Raw genomic sequence first — 8,190 nt, 5'->3', positions numbered from 1 at the left:
GGTAAACATTCCTGAGAGATTTTGCTGCTTACTCACAGGGAGAGGAGAAAACATGTGTATATATTGGAGGTGGAGGGAGTGTTAGAAGTGAGAAAAATATAGTAAAGAGTTAACATCTTTTAACTTGGAGAATGAGATCATGATGGTCTACTGTATTGTTTCCTGGATGTCTGGAATATTTTTAACTTGGAATTTTTAAAAATAAAATTTAAAAAGGCACCATGTACAATTTAAATGTAAGATCTATCAAGATTTCAGGAAGTAAATAACTTCTATGTTATATAAATCGTTTCACAGAAAAATACAATTTGCTTTTCAACTAATTCTAGAAGGCTGGCAAAACCCCTTATCCAATACTCAAATAAGGATAACATAACAAAGGCAATTATAAACGAACCTTGCTGCTCAACATGAATATAAGAATATTAAGTAACATGTTAGCATACTTGGCAGCAAGACCAAGCCAAGCTCGGTTAATCCTACCAAAGCAAAGATGACTGTATACATAACTCATTATATTAGTAATTATATATTTTTAAAAACCATAAACTGTTAGCAAACCGAATACACACTCCAAATTTTATTTTTTTAACAGCCCTAATTAAACAGAAATATAAACTTTCTTAAACTGGAGAAAGGCAAGATGCTTTCTATTTAACAGCACCCTAGAGGTGCCAATAAACACAATAAGACCAGAAAAAATGATATATAAGTATCAGAACGATTTGAAATAATACTGACAAAAATCTTTGGAGAGCTCTTATCTATCTAACAAATCCAAGAGAATTAAATGAAAAACTATTAAAACCAATACAAATTCAGGAAAGTAACTGAAAAACAACATAGTGGGCATAACCAATTAGAAAATAAAAGAATGATAATAATAATATTTGAATGACACTAAACTGCATAAAATATTTTTCTGAAAGATGCAAAGTCTAGTCTTATGAAGAAAATAATAAAGTTGTATTGAACAGAAGCCTGTTTAAAAAAACCTATCTCAGTGAGCAGACTCAGTATTATTATAAAGATGTTGGTATTTTAAGGAAGAGAAAACAAGAATAGCCAGGAATAATACGACACGTTAAAACTTAGGAAAAATTTTCAAACCAAATATAAAAACATGTTAGATAGGTATAGTATTTACATTACATGTTGTGACAGGAACGTACAGAGATCCAGGTAGATAAAGAGATTAAGTTCATTACACCTGTGGCATCTCAAACCAGGACAGAAGAGAAACTATACAATAAACTGTGTTAAGAAAAGTAACTATACGCTTACGAGAAAATTAAGTTACACCACAATCATACACAATATACAAAAATAGTCCCCGGATGGATTAAATGATGTAAAAACAAAAACAAAAACAAAAAACAAACCTTAAGTATTAGAAGAAAACAGGAAAGTATTTTCAAAATCTTATAGTTCGCACAAAACCCATAATGAAAAATACAGATTTGAGCTTACAAAGGGGAAAAGCTTCTGTATTATAGGACATAAAATACCATTTTAAAACACTTAAGGATAAGTGACTCACTAGAAGGTATCTTCTACATATTTAATAAGCAAGAGAATATTGTGAGAACAAGTAAAGAAAGATGGTAAGCTCACTTTGAGCACACACAGCAGCCCCCCATATCCACAGCAGGGTACATTCTAAGACCCCCAGAGGATGCCTGATGTGGATAGACCGAACCCTAGATATACATTATGTTTTTTCCATATACATACATACATACCTATGGTATAGTTTAATTTATAAATTAGGCATTGTAAGAGATTAACAATAACTACTGATAAATAATTATAAGTGTATTGAAATAAAAATTATGTGAATGTGGTCTCTCTCAAAATATCTTATTGATATTTCCAGTGGACTCACTCTTCTTGTTAGGATGATGTGAGATGATAAAATGCTTATGTGATGAGATGAAGTGAGGTGAATGATGCAGGCACCGTGACAGCACGAGGCTACTACTAAGTGTCTGACAATACTTCAGGAGGATCACCTGCTTCCAGACCACACGTGACTGCAGGCAGCTGAAATTGCAGAAAGTGAAACCCCAGACTACTCTATGCTAGCTCAAACAGCAGTACCTTTTTATAAGGAAATGTAAAACAGTGTGGCTAGAGTCCATAACCCATCCCTACCTCCTCCCTTTTTACCTAAAGATAGCAGTGATTTTAAAAACAAACAAAAAACCCATACTAAATAGAAAAATTCGCAAAGAATATGAACAAGTAATTCATGGAACAGAAATAACCCAAATGAAAACCTATGCAACAATATGGTTTCATTTGTAATTGGAGAAATGAAAATGAAAACAAATTAATTCTGTAACCACTGGACTGACAAAAAATTAAAAAGCATTAATTGGTACACTTTTCAGAAAGCAACTGGGAAGAATTTGTAATGTAAAGGAACATCACAATTCTCTGCATAGGAATCTACTTCTTACAGGAAACCTGGCACCTTAGCACAGAGATACACAAAGATGATAATTTACTGCATTGTTTCTAACAGTGAAAAATGTAAATAACCTAAATGCCCAACAGAATAGTTAAGTAAATCATGGCAGTTGTTAAAAGGGTGAGATAAACCCCTATGTTCTGATAGCCTTATAAGAATATTAAGTAGAGGAGAAAGTTGTAGAAAGGTATAATATGATCACGCTTACATAAAAATAAAAGATAATATGTATATAGGCATGAGAAAGTATGACAGACTGAAATCCTGATCTAGTGAACATATTTTGCTCTGAATGTCTGTGTTGTTTTGACTTCCTTTTATAGGAAAGTATTTAGGAAATCCCTGTGTTAATTTTTAAATAAAAACAAAAATGTTTACCTGTTAATGTGAATGTTGTCTATCTGAATAATGGTAGAACTCAGTTCTAACAATTTCCCATTATGAATGGTTTGAATCTTAAAGACAGGTAATTGCTTCTACAGAGGAAACTAGTAAGCTAATCTTCTTATATTACAATTAACTGGACCCTCTGTTTAAAGCCCCTTAACGGTATTACACACTCTTTTTTAAAGCCGTCATGTTAAATGTCTTAAGTTTGTATTTTTATTCTCTTGCTCTGAAAGTCATCAGTAGCTCCCTTAGCTGGCTTTAGAATTCGAAGCCCTACCCAATGTTCCTTCAAACTACATGTGCAAAGTATCTCCCCACTACCCAACCACAACTCAAAGTTCTCCATCTCAGCCAAACGGGTCTCGTGGTTCCCAAACGAACCAATCTGGTATGCACCAACCCCCAAACATTGACACATCATCTATAAGGTGTTAACTGTATTACCTTCTCTCTGATAATTTTTCACCCAAGATTTTTATGCAAAACTATAAGCACCCAAGGGCCATAATGCAGATTATATTGTGAGCCCAGTTAAACACATTAGCTCAAGAATGTAAATTATGGGGGCACCTGGGTGGCTCAGTTGGTTAAGCCTCTTGATTTTGGCTCAGGTCATGATCTCAGGGTCATGAGATTGAGCCCTATGTTGGGCTCTGCGCTGGGCATGAAGCCTGCTTGATTCTCTCTTTGCCCCTCCCCTCACCCTGGCTCATGCTCTCTTAAAATAAAAAAGAATATAAATTATGTACAATAAATGAGATTTATATTTTTATCCACCACTTTCTAAGATCTCAGCCTGAAGCATTTTATATGCTTTCAGTAATGCCATTTATATGCTTTCAATAATGCTAGTTCTATTTTCAGATATAGAAAGATGACCAGATACGGGAAGGAAAGGTTATGTATTCCATACTGTGGACATGTTGAGTTGCAAGAACAGCTGACCCCTGAGTGATACAGGTTTCAAGAACAGCCAAACCCTGAGTGACACAGGTTTCAACTGTGTAGGTCAACTTTATACATAGATTTTTTCCCCCTATACATTCAGTACTATAAATGTATTTTCTCTTCTTTATAATTTTCTTAATAACATTTTTTCTTACTCTATTGTAAGAATACACTATATAATACATAGAACATACAAAATATGTGTTAATCAACTATTACCAGTGAGGCTTTCCACTCAACAATAGGCTATTAGTAGTTAAATGTGAGGGGACTAAAAAGTTATACACAAGTTTTCACTTTTGGGGGGGCAGGGTGGTGTCAGTGTCCCTAACCTTGCTTTGTTCATGGGTCAATGGCATTTGAAAAATTATTTTTATTTCTATTTTAAAAGATTTTATTTACTTGAGAGACAGCATTAGCAGTGGAGAGGGAGGAACAGGCTCCCCAAGGAGCAGGGAGCCTGACGTGGGGTTCAATCCCAGGACCCTGAGATCATGACCTGAGCCATCCAGGTGCCTCTCAATTGTATTTTTTCAAATTAACAACAGCAGCAACAAAAAGTCCAGTTCTTGTCACTCTCCTACTCCAAGTCCTACGACAGATTACCATCAAATTCTAAACACAACCCCTGACAGACATACAAATATGATCTGGGTCTTCAAAATCTCCTGACTTTCCCTCCTACCCATTTATCCTGTGGTCACTTACACATCAAGAACACATGCCTCCTTGAAATTACTGATACACTCAAGTTCATTCTTCCCTAAGGACTTTTGCACTTACTCTTCCTTCGACATGTAATACTTTTCCCCCAGGTATTCATAGTGCTTGATCCCTCACATAATAGAAGTCCATGCTCAGATGTCACCTTTTCAAAGAATCTTCTTTGACTATCCTATATAAAATAGTCCTCCTGCGGAGAGGTTGGGCTAGAAAGGCAGAATGAAATCTCCTACAGTCTTGGTGTGCCAAAGGAAAAGGCTGGTCATACATAATACAAGTCTTACCCTTAAGACTTTTGAAACAAGTGGACTGAGTCTAACTAAAGCTATATCCCAAGACCAACTCCATAGATTGTGGTAAGCGATCTCTAAGGTAAATCCTCTCTTGGGGGGATAAAAAAATCATATCAACATCAATCCTTCAGTTCTTTTATATAAACTGTCCTACATAAAAGAAAAAAAAATACAAGCCCTAGATACAGGGAAAAAGAAATATGATCAGGAAAAATGTGACTAATAAGAAAGAAAAATCAGGTAATAGGTTAAGATCCACAGATGAGTCAGATGTCGGAGTTGGTTATATAATTCAAATCTCTGCCAGCACTGTTAAGAGGGAAAAGAGAGTAAAGGGACTTTCAACAGAGAAATGAAATCTATCAAATATAATCAACTGGACATTCTAAAACTAAAAAATTCAGTATCTGAAATTAACTAATTGGATGGGCTAAATGGAAGCCTGCACAAGGCAGAACACAAGATTGGCAAATCTGAAGATGCATCAGTTGAAAATATCCAAACTGAAGCACATAAAGAGAACAAGAGCAGAAAGAAAGGGAAGAAAATGAAGAGTACACAGGGCATACACAGTACAACATATTTATAATTTGAGTGTCAGAAAGAAAGAAGTGACAATAGAATAGAAGTAATATGTGAAAGGATAATGACCAAGAATTTTAAAAAACTGATAGAATATATCAACATGTAGATTCCAGAGCTCAGTAAACCCCAAGCAAGATAAATAAAATGAAAACCGTAAGTAGGCCTACCACAGCAAACTGCTAAAAACAAAGAGGAAATCCGAAAAGCCAGGAAAAAGATAATGGACCTACAAGGAGCAAAGATTTTCAGCTGCTTTGCAACAGAAAATATGAAAACTGGAAGAAAATGGAATGCGAAATTTCAAACTGCCAAATAAATATAAGTGCCAATCTAGAATTCTGTATCCAAAGAAAATATTCTTCAAAATGAAGGTGTGATAAAGACGTTTCAAACAAATGCTGAGTTAACTGCCACAAGCCCTGCACTATAAGCAATACTAAAAGAAGTTCCTCAGGCTGACAGAAAAGGAATTAAGATGACAGCACAAAACTATAAAAAAAAAAAATAGCAAAGAGAAAATGTATATGTAAACAAGAAAGAACACTATTTAAAGTAATGATATTGTGGGATTTATAACCACAAAAAAAAATATATGAAAACTATAGCACAAAGAATAGGGAGGCAACAAATGGAGTTGAGCCATTTTAAAGTTCTTGAACTGTTCAGAAGGTAGTAAAAGCATTAAAATAACACAGACTATAATAAGCCAAGCACAGATACTGTAATCTGTAGGGTACCACAGAAAAATACTACAGCATAACTAAAAAGCAAAGAGAGAGAGTAAAAAGTACAGATGATCCTTGAACAACAGGAGTTTGAGCAAGGTTCTTTTTTCATAGAGCACAGCAGAATAATTTTCTTTATGATTTTCTTAATAACAATTTCTTTTCTCTAGCTTACTTTAAGAATACAGTATCTAATACATACAACATACAAGATATGTGTTAATCAACTATGTTATTAGTGAGGTTCTTGGTCAACAGTAGGCTATCAGTATTTAAGTTTTTGGGGACTCAAAAGTTCTATGTGGATTTTCAACTGTGTGGGGATTGGCACCCTTAATCCCCACATTGCTCAAAGTCAATAATACCTGAGTCAAAAGAAGGTTGGAAAAGGAGCAGATAATGGAATAAAGAAAAGATGGCAAAAAGGACAGCAAGATTTAAAACCTACTGCATAAGTAATTATACCAAAACAGTCTAAACACTCTAAAGAACAAAGATTCTAAGACTAGATAAAAGAACAAGATGAAAGTATAAAATGTTAACATAACACATACTTTAAACATAAAGATATATATATATATATGTCAAAAATAAAAGGATGGAAAAAGCTTTGTCATGCAAACAAAACAAAACTGGTATGGCTATATTAATATCAGACCAAGTAGGCATGAAGTATTTGCACAGATATAAAGTGACATTTTATAATTATAAAAGTATAACTTCATCATAAAGGCATAATAACCTATAGTTTATGTACTGAGTAACACAGCTCCAAAGTATACAAAATAGCTTCTCCTCCCAATCATTTCTACTATCTATCTTGCCTTTCTTTTTTACATTCACCACACTTTTCACAATCTGACATTATATTACATATTTAATTATTTTTTCCTTATTCCCCCACCCCCTTGTGGAGAATGTAAGCTCTGCAAGGGCAGGGACTTACTCCATCTAGATCACACTTGATCCTCTGTAACTAGCCTAACACATAGTAAGTACTCCATAAATATTTGCTGAACAAATAAATAAAAGTGCCAGTAGGAACTTACATTCTCAGTGCTTATTTTTAAAGTTTCTATGATACATTTATTTTCTTCAGTTATGAAATTCTTTAACTTAACTAGCACTTAGGAATCTTTGTTACCCAAAATTTTATATGAGAAGCTTAAACAAAAAGTTTGGAAAAAATGTTACTAGGAAATACATTTCCTTTTCATGCAACAAAGGCTTTAAAATAAAAAGCCATCAAAATGTGCCTTTCTTCATTTAGTAAACATATTTAAATATATATATATATATATATAGAATCACATAAATAAAATAATACAATTACATATTAGGTTTCATGTTTATTCAACTTCACAGAAAATCCAAAAATGTGTCTGAAATTGGTTATCTATCTAAATACCAATTGTTCATTATGGTGACATAATACTCTGTGGTAGGGGAGATAGACCTAAGTTAAACAAATTCTTAAATTCCTGACATTCTTCAAGGGGGCAAAAGGAAAGCTGAAAAATCAAACTTACAAGTTGTAAGAAGATACAGAAAGTAATTTAACCTTTAATACCTGGAACAAGTTTTACAGCCACATTTGTAATTTACATATACAGTGGAGATCACTGAAAAAAAGCTTCCTGTTGCACTGCAGCAAGAAATCTTATTATAATGTAGATTAAGTGAACTTGCTACAGAGGGCAGCAAGACAACCTCACTGAAGAATCGTAAGATTTTCATAATGGAATTTGTTATAGTGAGTTAAAATATTTTCTTTATTTTATACAGTACACATTTTTCAAAATGAACATTATCACTGAAGAGTTTGCTAACCACTGTTAGCAATTATTGTATACATACTTAATTTTACTTTAGTTATAGTATGTGGCTCTCCAAATATTAGCACATGAAGTGTTAAGTTTAAACATAATAATAAAAATAATACCCTAAGATGAAGACTCAGGACATCAAAACTTTGATCATTATTGCACCTATTTTTCTACAGAAAAATGGAAAATTTACATCATAATCCTCCCAAAAAGTGAACAGACAAGTT

This window comes from Mustela nivalis, assembly GCF_964662115.1.
Source record: "Mustela nivalis genome assembly, chromosome: 15".
In the NCBI taxonomy this organism is placed as follows: domain Eukaryota; kingdom Metazoa; phylum Chordata; class Mammalia; order Carnivora; family Mustelidae; genus Mustela; species Mustela nivalis.
Note: the sequence above shows the minus strand (reverse complement) of the source record.